Below are 15,192 nucleotides of genomic sequence, written 5' to 3'. Positions count from 1 at the left end.
TTATTATTATTATTATTATTATTATTATTATTAATTTAATAGATATATAAAATAAAACTTTTACATTTGATAACAATTACTGCGTTTGCTTTTCTTCTTATCAATTAATCTTCGATTTCTAATGTTCAATAATTTTCGTTCGTGAGATTTCGAGCGTAGGACAAGTTGAAACATAGTAGGTGCTGAAACTAGAAAGTAAAAGTAAATTATGATTATTTATTTCTTTATTAATAAAAGAAAAGAATCTTAAATACATATTTGTTGACATTTTACACTGGACCATGACAACTGAACGAGAAGGAATGATTAAAAAAATGATAGGCCTATAAGACAAATATAATAATGTTCCTCTAAAAAGAGGTTCTAACCATTTTCTCTCCAAAACCGACCTCTGATGCGTGGGGAACCGGGTTCAAACCCTACTCCCGCCAAGTGAACTTTATGGTGGACAAACACCGTGTGCGTGGGTTTTCTCGGGGTTCTCCCGTTTCCTCCCACTTCATTCATTCCACCATTTCATTCATTGATCATCATCACCGGCATAACCATGGGACGTAAAACTCAAAGATTTCATTTTCTCTCCAAAACCGAAATGAGTGGTTAGCGATAGCGCTTTCGTGAGAACCTGGTTTCGAATCTGAAGACCGGTCATTGTGATTGAGATTTTTGCAAGGTTTTCTCAGCTCTACTAGCAAAATGCCTAAACCGTGGAAAAATGTCAACATACCATGTCTCTCTGAAAGTGAGCTCTAAGCAGAAAATAATCCTAGCATATTTTTAAAAATTGCTCTAATATAAGAATAAGCCCTACTCCAAGAATAAGCCCTGCTCCAAAAATATATCACAGTAGTTGCAGGACTCAAACGGATTACTGTGCATAATAAAATTTATACAGATATTTGAATTTGTGTAAAGAGATAAATCCTAATGCGTACGTGTATATACAGTTCCAGATAAAATTTGGAAGCGATTTACTCTAGAAATAAGTAACAATGACGAAACGTCATTAAGAGCCATCCTTACTAAAAATAATACAAAATTTGCCTTTTTTTCTTTTGCTTGTTTTTCATAAGTGAAAGGAGATAATGAGATGCAACTTACCACAATCATAGATAATATTATTCTACAACAGAAAATATAAACTTGAAGAATTTTCAGTGTTGCCATCCATAGAAATTACAGTATTGCCACAATAACATTTCCCCCAAAATCTAATTTAAAGCAGCGACTAGAGGAATGAGCTAACTGCATTTGATTACGTATCGTGTTGTTTTGGTATCCTGTAAACTACTCTTTAAATAACATTATTATTTAATTTTAATAAGTATATATTAAAACTATTTTGTTTATTTCAAAGTAAATACAACTGTTATTTAAAAAGTAGTTCACACAATACCAAAACAACATGACACGTAATCAAAATGCAGTTGAGTTCCTTCCTCTAGTCGCTGCCTTAACTTAGATTTGTGGGAAAATGTTATTCTAGCAACATGTAATTTATATGGATGGCAATACTGAAAATTTTTCAGGTTCATATTTTCTGTTCGAGAATAGCATTAACTATGATTGTGGTAAGTTGCATTTCATTATCTCCTTTCACTTATGAAAAACAAGCAAAATAAAAATGGTCAATTTTGTATTATTTTTAGTATTTCAGGCTCTTAACGAGTATTCACAAAATTCCATTGAAAATTGACAAGAAAAATTATATATACTGTATATATCATGATATATAAGACCTAGTCTTATTTTCGGGGAAATACGATGATGAGAAACTAGGTCGGTTACGAAACGAAAGATGTATCCTTTCATGTGAAATGAGTAAATATGCGGAAACAGAACCTAGATACAAATTAATCGGCTCTAATATCATACACTATTTTGTAAAACGGTGTAAGATCACTCTCTCTGTAAATATCCATTTCACTAAATATGTCTGCAGCGACATGCATTTTGCCTTTAGGAATGAATAAAATTAATGTAATACAGGAATAACTTTTCACTGATATGCACTAACAGTTATTTTTCTTTCCCGAAATTATTCATCAAAATGATTTGCAAAATACCCATAAATAGCGTGTGTAACTATGTTTATATTCTGTGTTTTGAATGATATGGCAGGGCGCAAAATTTCAAAGTCAGACGAACTCGCCAATCCGAAAACGATGGCCGCCAGTGTCTCTGACGTACAAATTATGAGAGCAGAGGTTTCCCCTACGGCCTTCGGTTTGACAAAGAAAAGAGATTACATTATGGCGAATTACAACGTTAAAGACTTCACTTTCCATGTCCGTTGTGAAGACTTCACATTCCGTGTTTTCTCTCACTCAATGACAATTATTTTCGCGCGAAACAGAAATTGCACAGCGCTGTGAGTTTAGGCAGAAACCATTCATGCTGAACTGGTCGCCAGCTCTAAATTTCTAGTCGCCAATGATGACCGGAAATTTTGCACCCTGTGACAAGGTGTGTAAAAATAGTTATCGACAGGATGCAGTTAACCTACATATGCCATAACCAAGTGTTTCGTATCATTGGAACAAAGTTTATTTCTCAAAACCCCCTTTGTAGCAGCCGAATGCTCAGTCGCCATTGGGCCCCTAATGGTTTTAGCAGAACAATGACCATTAGCCTAAATGGGACAAATACGGAATACTGGATTACTGTAAACGGCTTCGTACAAAAATCATAAGGCCTTATACACAGTCGTCCTGACGCGTGATTAGTGCCATACTAAAGAGTTGACTAACATATGTTTCCTGCAGTAGTCAGGCCTTTAGTAGGACGCTAATCATACATCAAAACGACTCTGCACAAGGCTCATAATGTTTTATGACAGGTACAAGCAGTGGCGTATTTAGGGGGCTTCCGGGCTTAAGCCCCCCCTCCCGAAATCTTACTTACTATAGTAAAGTATATGAAATATCTTGCAGAATGTTCACATTTTCAGGCAAAGCCCCCCCCCCGAAAGTTAGCAAAGCCCTCCCCGAAACAAAATCGTAAATACGCCACTGGGTACAAGTATACTGCTTCAGACATTATAATAACTTGTGATTGATTGACCGATTTCTTGAAACCTTAATTGGTTCACCGGAAAATCTAGAAATTCCTTGATATAATTAAATTTGAATTCAACATTTAGATTCTGATAACAAGTAAACGGCGTTCCATTTTCATATAAAGAAAAATATCAGCCGAGACACTCATGTTCCAAACCAATAGTCAAATCACGACTAGTCAGCACGAACTCCGTGATTTCTTCTTAAACTATGAAATTCTTATAACAAAAATAAAACATCACGATTTAGCAAATAAGGAAATCAATTCTGCGATGTACTATAGATTTCCGGTCAGTAAATATTGACGAAAAATACGTATTTGTTTTTATTGATTTGTTTGTTGTCACGCTTAAAGAATTCAAAATGTAGGACATGAGCATCTGACACTCTCCCAATCTAACACCATTTGTTTATTGTATTTACGTTAGCTTTTTATTTCAAATTGGATGAACGAAATAGGAAGAGTTTTCGTGTGCAGCCAATAAGAAATTTTGTTCAACGACGATAACGAAAATAAAACATATTTATGGAACATCACATACAGAGAGGCATCATGAAGAATTTCAGCTGTATATTCCATTTCTATATACCAAAAGGCAGAATTTATCTTTGTAGAGTACGAAAGGGAACACAGAAGTGTAGCTGAACTTTCAGCAAGTGGGTAGTTATTTCATTGAACACGATTGTTCGGGTTCTTGATTCGGTTCGCAGATGGTCGAGACAGTTAAAAGGTGATCACTGCAAATTGAAGATTTTTGTGCTTTTTGTGTGTGTGTGTGTGTGTGTGTGTGTGTGTGTGTGTGTGTGTGTGTGTGTGTGTGTGTGTGTGTCGAACAAAACCAGTACCAACTGTGGCAAAAGTAGTATAGAGAGTCAAGCCTGCTGCGCAAAATACCGCACCACCTTCCCTATAACTGTAAACCACTTTCGTTATATAAGTTTGAGTAACATAATCATAATATTGTTATGATTTACCTTATACTATCTCAAGAACAGTGGCGGCTCCTGAGGGAAGTCACATCGATGACATTTACAATTTTATCACTAGAGGCTAAGGGGAACAACTTGCCTAGTGCCCTAATTCTTGTGTTCATTAGACAAGTTTTCAAGGATTAGGACATTAGATAATTTTACTTACTTCCCTTAGGTTGTAGCGATAAAATTATATCTTTTACGGTTGTGACTTTCCTCAAGAAACGCCACTGGCCAAGAGCATGTTGAACATTATTATTCATTTTCAGATAGTACAGTAGTGCCTCTAGATCAAGAAATTCTGGCTGGACATGATTTCGTTACAAATTATAGAGTAACAATGTTGAATATCTGCGGAATACTTTTTTTTTTTTTTTTTACCCATTGATTTATGTCGGGGATTATTTTTGAGTTTTCTTTGAAATAAATTGAAATTTTAATGATTTTATTATACTAATTTCTTCAAATCTATTTAAATGTTCTTTGCTTCGTGAATATTAAACATAATTTTAATATTTAATAATAAAATTTTACACGTATGTATTTAATAATACATACACGAGAGTTCTTACAAATTTTCTAAGCCTATCTATGAATAGAACAGCAGAGAGTTTATGGATTATCACACAGCTATCATAAAAGACTTGCATAGTACTCCCCAGTCACTGTTCATCCCTTTGGAAGATAACCCATCATCACTTTTCCTTCCGAATCCCAGAAAACTGTAGCCATCACTTTTCCAGCTGAGGGCACTGACTAGTGATGAGCGCAAGAGTCTTGGTCTTGCAGTTTTTACAAGAGTCTTGCATTCAAGACCAAGACCAAGACCAAGACCAAGACCAAGACCAAGACCAGGTATCCCGATGCAAGACCAAGACCAAGACCAAGACCAAGACCAAGACCAAGACTTTTGTGCAAGAGTCTTGCACAAGTACCGACTACTTGATTTTTTTAAATATAGAATGTTAAAAAGAAGGAGATGTATTTCTTGGCTTCAGTAAAAATGCTGCTGGAGTGAATGTGCCCCAGTAGTTTATGCAATCCGTGTGAGTCGATCTGACCCTGTAGCATATAGCTACAGTATGTCGACTTCTGAATTGATTGTTCGCGTTTTCTGTAGATATTGCTCGTTTCCAATGCACACAGGTGTCATCTTGCGTAATGTGAGCTTTTTTAGTGGACAAACACTGTGTGCGTGGATTTTCTCGGTGTTTTTCTGTTTCCTCCTACTTTCTTCATTCCACCATTTCAGTCGTTTCTCATCATTACCGTCTCCCTTATCCTTGATGCATAATTGTGGAACGTTAAACTAGATACTTCATTTCATTTCAAAGCATATTAGTGGCGTTTTTCTTCCAAAACTAAAGAGAAATGTAGCATTGAACATCGGTAATACCGTACACCATAGGTGTCGACTATATGGGTATGGCCTTGGCTCCGAGACTCAAGCATCCGTTGGAAACTTTTAATGTGTGCTCATAAAATTAATATCGAAATAACATTTTCATGACACTGACAAAAACTTAGTGCATGTGCCCGCAATTTGATTGGATGCTTGTACGTTGGCAAGTTTGGACGGATGCTTGTACGTTGAATAATTGTTTATTAATATAACTTTTAGTCTCCTTATGCATACGGCACATCGAGGATTGAGCGATATAATATTATACTACAATAATAAATCTATATTATAAAATTGAAAGTGACTATTTTTGTGACTACTAATCTCTTGAACCACCTGACCGATCTCGATCAAATTTTCAACATAGATGAAGTTTGAGCCTGGGAGTGTTTTCATCATTTCACTTTGACGGAGCAACGTAGGGGAGGAGGAGGGGAAGATATACAAAAATCAATATAAATTGAAATAAAAGTGATAAGTTTGTGACTAAACAACTCTTGAAGCGATCTCAATCAAATTTTTAACATGTATAAGGTTCGGTATAATATATAATATATAAGAAAACTTAATAACTTTTGAAACACCTGATCGATCTTAATCAAATGTTCAACATAGATGAAGTTAAGGCCTGGAGAGATTTTTATAATTTTACTTTGATGGTGCAACGTAGGGGAGGGGCAGGAGGGGGATACATGTAAAAAATAAAAACATGTGACTGTCTTTGTAACTTCATCACTCTTGAGCAAGCAGATCGATCTCAATCAAATTTTCAACATAAGTGAGGTTCGGACTTAGGGTGTTTTTTGTCATATTACTTTCACGGTAGAACTTAGAGGAGGAGGAGGAGAGGGGAAGTGAACAAAAATAAATGAAACTTAATAACTCTTGAACCACCCAACAGATCTCGATCAAATTTTCAACATAGATGAGGTTCGGACCTCAGATTGGTTTCTGCTATATCACTTTGATAGTGTAGCTTAGGGGAGGGGGAGGGGAGAGATATCTAAAATGATCGAAAATGGCCAATATTAGAGTGGAATCTATAGTTTAGGGGGTCGATGAGATAAGCAGTGACACTTCCGATGCTGTTTAAATCCAAATTCAGCCCCGTAGCTTGGGGAGAAGGAGAGGAGAGAAATATAAAAATAATCGAAAATGATTGATTCTCAGAGAGCGATTTACTAATAGTAAAAAGTAACTGACTAACGAAATATATATATATATTAGTTTAACCCAACGAAGTGGGTAATTGATGCTAGTAATCCATATTCACAAGTGAGACTTCAAATAACTTGGAGTATGATGCCGTTATTTTGTATTTCTAATACAGGTCGAAAGTATTCATATAAATTGAGTTTATGCCAGACATAGACAGTTGAGTGATTTTCAGTTTTCATTAAGAGGTTTGATTATAATTATTATTATTATTTTTAATTTTCTCTCTTTTTTGGTCAGTATTGCTAAACACATCATCATCATCATCATAGCTATTCTGTCATTATTGGCAGGTTACTAGCTGTAACAGAGAAAGTTCGACGTTCGGTAGGCCTCAGCTAGTCTCCGTCTTGACGTAGCAATTTTCTGTTTTAATACCTTCTTTCAACTACAGTCTCCTTCGCTCCCATTCCTCTCTTTCCATCTACAATACCCTCTAGCACGTCCCTCATAATACACTTGCTCCTCAGCCAATATCCTAACCAGTTCCTCTTCCTCCTCTTTAACAATATCTAAAATTCTTCTTTTTTCCCTACTGCTAATATTTCTAACACCTTCTCATTCGTTTTACGTTCAACACAGCAAATTCTCTCCTTTTTTCTCCATGCCCACATTTCGAAAGCATGCATTTTTTTATTCGCTTTTGCGTAATGTCCATGTTTATGCCCCATAGAGTACATATTGGAATTGGAGTTTTGTTTAATACAAGGATTAGCTAATCGTGGTTGAAAAGAAAAATCTGACACTTTTAAAGTGTAAAAATAATTTTGCAATTCATGGCATTTCAATAATCTGTGCCGTCTTGATTTTGTTTCATGTGTCTCAGGGGTAGCCTCCCCAGTTTGGGAACCACTGGAGTGTTGGATCTGTTAAAAAATATAAACAGCAGTAGCGTAGCGTGGTATTCCGAAATGGGGATGCCAAAGTTAGTCACTTGTGCGATACAATACTGCTGCAATCAGCAATACGAGAGGAAATATATGATACCGAGGAAATATGGGATTATAAAAAAATTACGGGGCCAGGCTACCCTAATTGGTAGCCTAGTGGGGTATACAGAAGCAAATGCGTGGATTACGTTAGAAGCTAACAAGCAATTGTCTCAGCTCCTTCTTGCCACTACCGTTGTGACGAGAAAACTTGCCCCATTGTTGAATGAACATTGTTTTCAGTATACTTCGTTCCATTCATTTCTTTTTCGTAGGAAGCTTCTTTCTCTTTCTTCACATACCATCCCTCAATCTCGTTATATACCGGGTGCACCATTTATAATGTCCCACCTTTATAACAGAGGAACTAAGAGAGTGAGAGAAGCGAAACTTTGTACAAAGCAACTACAGGAAGGGGGACATCTATCCATGTATTGGGTAACATCACTAGGTGAACAGTGTTGCCAACCCAATATAAAGTTTTGATTTTTTAAATGGAATGACCTAAATTTAATATCATAATTCGAATCAGCAATGAAAACAAAGACGAAAGAGATGACACTCGCAGATCAGTGTTGCATACTTTTTGAGAAATATTGTAAAACATATGTCAAATTTAAACGCCTTTAACACACACAAGGAATGAAGTAGTAACTATTTGTGCACATTAAATGAAATACTGGGAAGAACTCTTTAAAATGACTTCAAGTTTAGAAGGATCAGTTAAAAAGTGTTGCCACAACAGAAGAGAGAAAAATTGAGTTTGGAAATAGTGCAATAACTTGGAAAAGGTCCCTAGTACAGTATAGGTTTAAATGCATAGAGGAAATCAGTATGTCATAAGGAGCATTGTCACGTTTATTTGAGATCGATAAGTCAAGTACTTACCAAGATATTCGGTACTCTGTAAAAGCTGAGAATTTTGTGCTGTACAAGATGGTAACGCTGTTTCAAAATTCCCTTTTTTTCCCTCAGCGTTGGAGAAATCGTGAAGAAATGATTAAAATGAAATAAAACATTAATCAATGGACACACAATGAAATGAAACCCATTTGAGTCCTTGAAGGGACTAATTAAACGTAATGTGAATATAAATTGTTCTTGAGTTAATAATACCAATTCAAATTTTAACAGGATGGTAGAAATACGTTTACGAGACCTACCTAATAGCTATTTCGTGCAGTGAATATACTTATTCTCGTGCAACTTTAGGGGAGTAATATCGAAACAATTCAATATTATCTGTAAATATTACCGACTTGTTATTATTTCTTTTTTAAACACGAATGAATGAAATAAGTAAGAGTGTTCGAATTGAAGCAATACAAAGGATGATTTGCGAGCACAATTTCTTTGGCTGTATTGTAGCTGTTCGGCGTAGCCAAGTGGTGTAATCAAGATAATTATTCACTTTCTTCGTTTGCACGTCTAAGAGGATCATTCGGAAGCATTGTTCAAGAAATTGTTCATACAAGAAATGCAAGAAGTCATTATAACTGCTATGCCGATGATCACTAAGAAAATGTTAAATATTGCTTTGCGTTGACGTAACCCATATCGGAATAGTTCCCCAAGTCTTTGGCATTATCCATCAGGTCACGAAACAAATTTCGTTGTGTGGTATACTTTGTACGGATGAACTCTCACTTAGGAACTTAAAATTTTAAAGTCATTGGCCCTAACTGAGTATTTATTTATTTATTTATTATTATTTTCTACCATATTATAAATCGCTACAAAGGTTAGCTGTATGAGTTGTAGCCTATATGCACCAATGAAATAGGCTTTTTTTCTGGAAATACCTAATTATATGACCATAAAATTCGTGTATTTTTTAAATTTCTACTTTGCCGCCAACTTTTCCAACTGCACGTTATCTTTTGTATTTGTCAGCTCATTTATCGAATGTTTAGTTACAAATCATCGAATAAGTTTGAAACGCGCTACTGCCTTTCATGTGAAGCTCGACATAATGTTTTAAGTACATTTTTAGGAAGATTTCTCGTGCAGCTTTACTTTTGCCGTGCGACTCGAAATAATTGTTCAAAAATTACAATTCTTTACAAATTCCTTCTTATTGTTTACTAAATGAGTTGCGCTGGCCGACATGGAAACATGTCAAATGGAATAGTTAAATTTCAAGGGGACCATCATAATCAATTGTTGAAAAATTAAAATTATTCTAGGATTTGCGTGTAAATACGGCGTCCGGATGTATGCATAAAAACTACAATGCAAAAAACAAGAAACAACCTCCTAATAGGCCACTAAAAAGCACGAATGCTATCTAACCGAGTCACGCAGGGCGAAACTGAAGGGCATCTCTAGAGAGGGGGTGAGTCCGAAGGGAGCAGGTGCGTCAGCGAAGGTTGCTATATGCAAAAATAAGGATAGTGAAATGAGTGGATTTTGGTAATGATATGAGTTTCAATAATACTTGTCACGGTTTCATACTTGTAGCGTTCCACTTGTAAACATAAAATAGAACTTATGTACACTGTGCACAAATACAGCACCGGTGGAAAATAGTTTCTAATACAATCATCATTTATATGCACTCACTTATTTTATCCCTTGTAAAATACTCGTAAGAATTTTACACTATACTCCGCGCCACCCGAATTGGCGTGTGGCATCAACCAATAAACTCACAGTGCACTGTTACTAAACCTTCAGGGAGGAATCAAATCATTCATAATTAATTTTGTTCGTATTTGTGGACAATTATGAATGAATAGGTTCCTCCCTGAAGGTATAGTAACAGCGCACTGCGATCTTGTTGGCTGATGCCACACGACAATTCGAGGGACGCGAACTATAGTAATCTACACTTGTAAACATAAAATACAGGTGTATTAGTTTGTATTTAACTCTATCGCCTGCAGAAAATTGTTCTTTATGTCTTTTCATGCAAAATACGGACTTTTACTTGTAAATCTTTCAAAATTTGTTGCGCCAAAAGTAAAAAAGCACCATATTTACTATAAATTCAAAGGTAAATAAATTGACCAAAATGCAAGTACTAGCAAGTAGTAAGACTGACGTAATGTACTAGGGGAGAGGGGGGTACATTTGAACATCTGTTTTCGAATATTCGTTTTTGCTTCCAAACACCCAGTAAATTTCCTTATAGAACTGTAACAAAAGCTAAATATAATATACATTATATTTGCCATAAAATAGAGTAGTTTGTTTGATCTTGTCATTCTGTGCAAGGGCGCAGGGGGTGTCGTTCAAATGTACCCCCTTGGGGGGTAGATTTAAACAAGCATGGGGTAGATTCGAACATACGTGGGGCAGTTTTGAACAAACCATTATTTTACTACAATAATCGTTATTTTCAGGATGAATTCGTTTACGAACAACAAGGCTAATGTAACAAAGCAGCATTAACAGTTTAAGGCACAAGAATTAACCAATCGCGTATGGCAAGGAAATAATAATAATAGTAATAATTGCTGAAACATATATGCAGGCCCGTATTTGTATATTGTGCGCCTCTGTGCTCTAAATAATTTACCTTCCCTTCGGAAACACATCTGAATTGAGTTGAATTCATAGTTTTTGGGGTCACTGAGATGAATAGTGACAGTTATATTCCAATTCAACTTCAAGGTTATACTCAACTCCCAAGTGAGGCGGACGAGAGTTTAAAAGTAATCGAAAACGACAGACAAGAATTAGAAAGTCCACACACAATATCAGCAGTTGGTATTGAACATTTGTCTTCATTGTCTGAGAACACAAACATGTTGCTGGTACTTATAACTTTCAGAAAAGCATAGGTAGAACAATGTTCAAATGTGCCCCCTAATTTTTGTTCAAAGCTGCCCCAACCGGCATGATCAAGCAGAATTTGACAATACCCAGATAGTACAAGCTATTGTGAAATACAAAGGGCAACATTGGATAAGTAAATTAATGTACTTGCTTCTGCAATGAATGGCAGATAATATCAAAACACAGGCTTCTGTCAAAAATCTTACAAAACTTCACAAAAATTCCAACTTTTCACCCCACAAATGTAACAAAGTACTGCTGTTCATCAACAGTTACATTAAAATTGCAGATAATAGTTGACCGTCATGCAACGCAGTTTTGCCAAACTAAAAATTTTGAAACCACCAGATATGCTATTATTTCTAGCCTGTTATCTTAAATGTTCAAAGGTACCCCCTGTTCAAATGTACCCCCCTCTCCCCTATACACTGGCTCACGCACAACAATGCGTGATATGTTTGTAATATAGTGCTGATGGGATTCACTAAGGCCTACCGCTCACTGGCAACATTTTGTCGGGCAACTATCTTGTTGCTCTGGCTAAATGCATTGAGTCTTATGGGAGTCCGCTCACTGGCAACATTTTGTCGGGCAACTATCTTGTTGCTCTGGCTAAATGCATTGAGTCTTATGGGAGTCCGCTCACTGAGGCGACAGCGACAGAAAAGTTGCCGAGGTGTCGCCAAGCAGGGCGACAGCAGGGCAACAGCTCGGCGACGGAACAGTTGCGCAACATCTAAAAATGCATTGAGTCTTATGGGAGTCCGCTCACTGAGACGACGGCGACAGAAAAGTTGCCGAGGTACCTCCAAATAGAAAGGTAAAAAATAAATGAAGACTACAGGGGAAAAGGGAGGTAAGTCAGTTGTTTATGATTTTACACAATTGACCTTTTTTCCACTGACTTACCTACTTCTTCCCCTGTAGGCGAAGTCTTTAGCATTAAATTTCTTAGTGACTAATTTCCTTTTTACCGTGAGATTTAGTGCATGTAAACTATACCTTTCAGGCTACATTATTCTGCTGTTAACTCATTTTCGACCATATCTTGACTTACCTCCCTTTTCCCCTGTAGTCTTCAAATGTTTTCTACAAGTTTTTTTTTTCACGTAACAGTTCGTTCCGTGTGTAGCGCGTGAAAAGAAGTGTTCGCAATGGAAACATACATTCTTTGATTAGTGACTAGCATGTCTTTAATGATAAAGACTATGAAAAATTAATTGAGGATATAGAGCAGCGTTTCCCAACCTTTATCAACTTGCGGCACACTACGGGTGTAACTTGAATTCTCGCGGCACAGTCATAGATATTATTATTATTTGCAAGTATAAAATACCATAGTATTTCTTTTCTGTGATTACTGATCTCCTTCTCACAGAGATGAAAGCTCGATCACTGGTTTTCCCCTATGCTAATTCATTATGATGATTTTTTTATTCTAATTTTAAAATAGCAAAGAATTGCAATGAAATATAGGACTCAGATTTTTAAAAATACGCTTTCTTTTTCGAAAACTGTATCCAATCTTTCACTAAGAACGAAGATCACTAAATAACGAACGAACAAACAAATGTCTTGTACTTTTAACTTTGCTGTTTTTACCAAAATCGGTGCATATTATTGCAATCACACAGCTTGCGATACTTCGAAGTCAGAACATACCTTAATAAACTGTTGTTCTGTCATTCACGTGCGAATGAGTGTTCTACGAACGTTTACTTGACGCCTACCGTACAAGTGCTTTCATTTCTCGGTGTTAGTATAACTCTCAATTGAAGCGTAACATAGCAGCTAACCGTGAAAACGTGTAGGAACCGAAATACTGTCTGCTACATAGTAATAGATGTAGAATAATATATTACAATTACAGAAATTTTTTCCATGGTAGAAATTCATAGTAATGTGAAATACAAAAATATACATTTTTTCGTATGTCTTGCAATTTGGTTGCTATAGAATTAATAATTTTGTTTCGATTTCCTCGCGGCACACCAGCGGTCCATTCGCGGCACACCAGTGTGCCGCGGTATGCCGGTTGGGAAACGCTGATATAGAGAAACGCTCAGCGTTAAAGAAAAAAAATATGAAAGGAAGTGTGTTTCGCTGTTATAAGAAACTAGAATGAGCTTTCCAGCCAAGAAAAAAACACAGGTAGGTTCATTTTTCGATAATGACATATCGCTGTCATACTACACACTACTACTTTCATTAATTTCCCACAAATAGAAAAAAAATACAGATAAAATTATCATTTTCAAGTTTCTTTCCATTTCAAATATAAACAAGAAAAAAACTGTATTGTATAAAAATGGCCGATTTTAAAACGTGAAGAGTACGCGGGAAGAACGAAGAAAGCCAATTTTTATTTTATGGCTATACATAGAAGATTGAGAGTACAGTTACTGTACAGTGTTGTCGGATTGCCGCTTTTGTTAGTTTTGATCTGTTAGTTATTTCCAGTCGTTTTATATTTTCGTTATTCTTGTTATCTTTTGATTCAAACAATTGTTCCCGTTCGTATTAGCTTACACAATGCCGTTATTTTTGTCACTCATTGACGTTCAGGGACGTCATTTAGGGGGGGCAGGAGGTGCAATTGCTCCCCGAGAGCTTGAGGAATGCATATACTTTAATCAATTGTCTACTAATATACTAGTACAAAACGTGAAAATCTTATGTCGGTGATGCTCTTGCCCCCCTAAAGTGAAGACTGAAATAACGCCCCTGTTAAAGCTACCTTCGAAAGTTTATTTAAATTTATTTATTTAACCATTGGAATGGGTGGTAGTTTTTTTTTTTTTTTTTATGTCCGAAACCAGCGATTATGTGAACTGTTCCGGTTGCCGATTATGTAAATTGTGATATCAAATGCTCGGCAACTTTTCTGTTGCCGTCGCCAGTGAGCGACGGTATGGCAACAAAACTGTTTTGTCTCCGTGAAGTTGCTGACTGCAGGCGACAGCGACGAGATAGTTGCGCAACTGTTTTGTCGCCAGTGAGCGGTAGGCCTAAAATTTTACTAGGTGTTTTTTTCTTTCTTTTTGTCCTTGAACATAAAATATGAGTTAGGATACGTAGGTTGACTTTGGTTAGCTTAGTTTAGTATACATTTAGTAAACTCCTTCTACGATACTGCAGCAAACGTAAAAATTTGTGAATTTTGCATTAACATCACAAAAATCATTGGTTCAAGTTTTCTCTTACATACACAATTACTGAATGTCTTAAAATGTTTTATACGGCATCATTCTGCAGTGAATTGTGTTAACGAAATTTAAAATATGGCTTTTTTTCGATTTATCGGTATGCAATAATAATAATTATTGCATCGTTTCTGCGTTCGTTTGCGATTCGCAAATTTTGCGAACATTATTACGAAATTAGACTCATATACTGTTATTTAGCGTGGCACATAGACTGTTATTTGTTATGGTACCAATAGCTTCTAATGTTTGCAATTAGTATTTAGATGTACCGCTACGTACAACATTATGTCCTAGCAACTGTTTGGAAAATTTTTTGCAATATATTGTACGACAGTCACTTCGAAAAATCTGCATACTGAAAGATGTTATGCAAGCTAATATTTATTGTACAAAATATCTTTACAGGCGTTCAATACAATCTTCATACTTGTTTATGACAACTTCCCAACATTTGGCAAATTCTGTATTCTGGATAGGGCACCTTCATTGTTGAGGTGTCTGAATACTCGGGTCACCTCACTGAAAGCTTCATCAATCGAATCAAAACGTTTTCCACAGAGTGGTTCTTTTAATTTGGGAAACAATTCAAAGTCTGGTGGGCTCAAATCAGGACTATATTGGGAAGGAAA

General features: G+C 36.1%; 1 protein-coding gene across 2 annotated transcripts in view; it reads left to right on the top strand.

Moving 5' to 3' along the window:
* The window catches only part of Phlpp (PH domain leucine-rich repeat protein phosphatase), a 380,272-nt gene that overhangs the window by 313,861 nt on the left and 51,219 nt on the right, over positions 1-15,192 (top strand). The window lies entirely within an intron of this gene.

Source organism: Thermobia domestica, chromosome 2 (assembly GCF_964235325.1).
Source record: "Thermobia domestica chromosome 2, izTheDome1.hap1.1, whole genome shotgun sequence".
NCBI lineage: Eukaryota > Metazoa > Arthropoda > Insecta > Zygentoma > Lepismatidae > Thermobia > Thermobia domestica.
The sequence above is the reverse complement of the archived record's forward strand: the minus strand, read 5'-3'. Positions and strand labels throughout refer to the sequence as shown.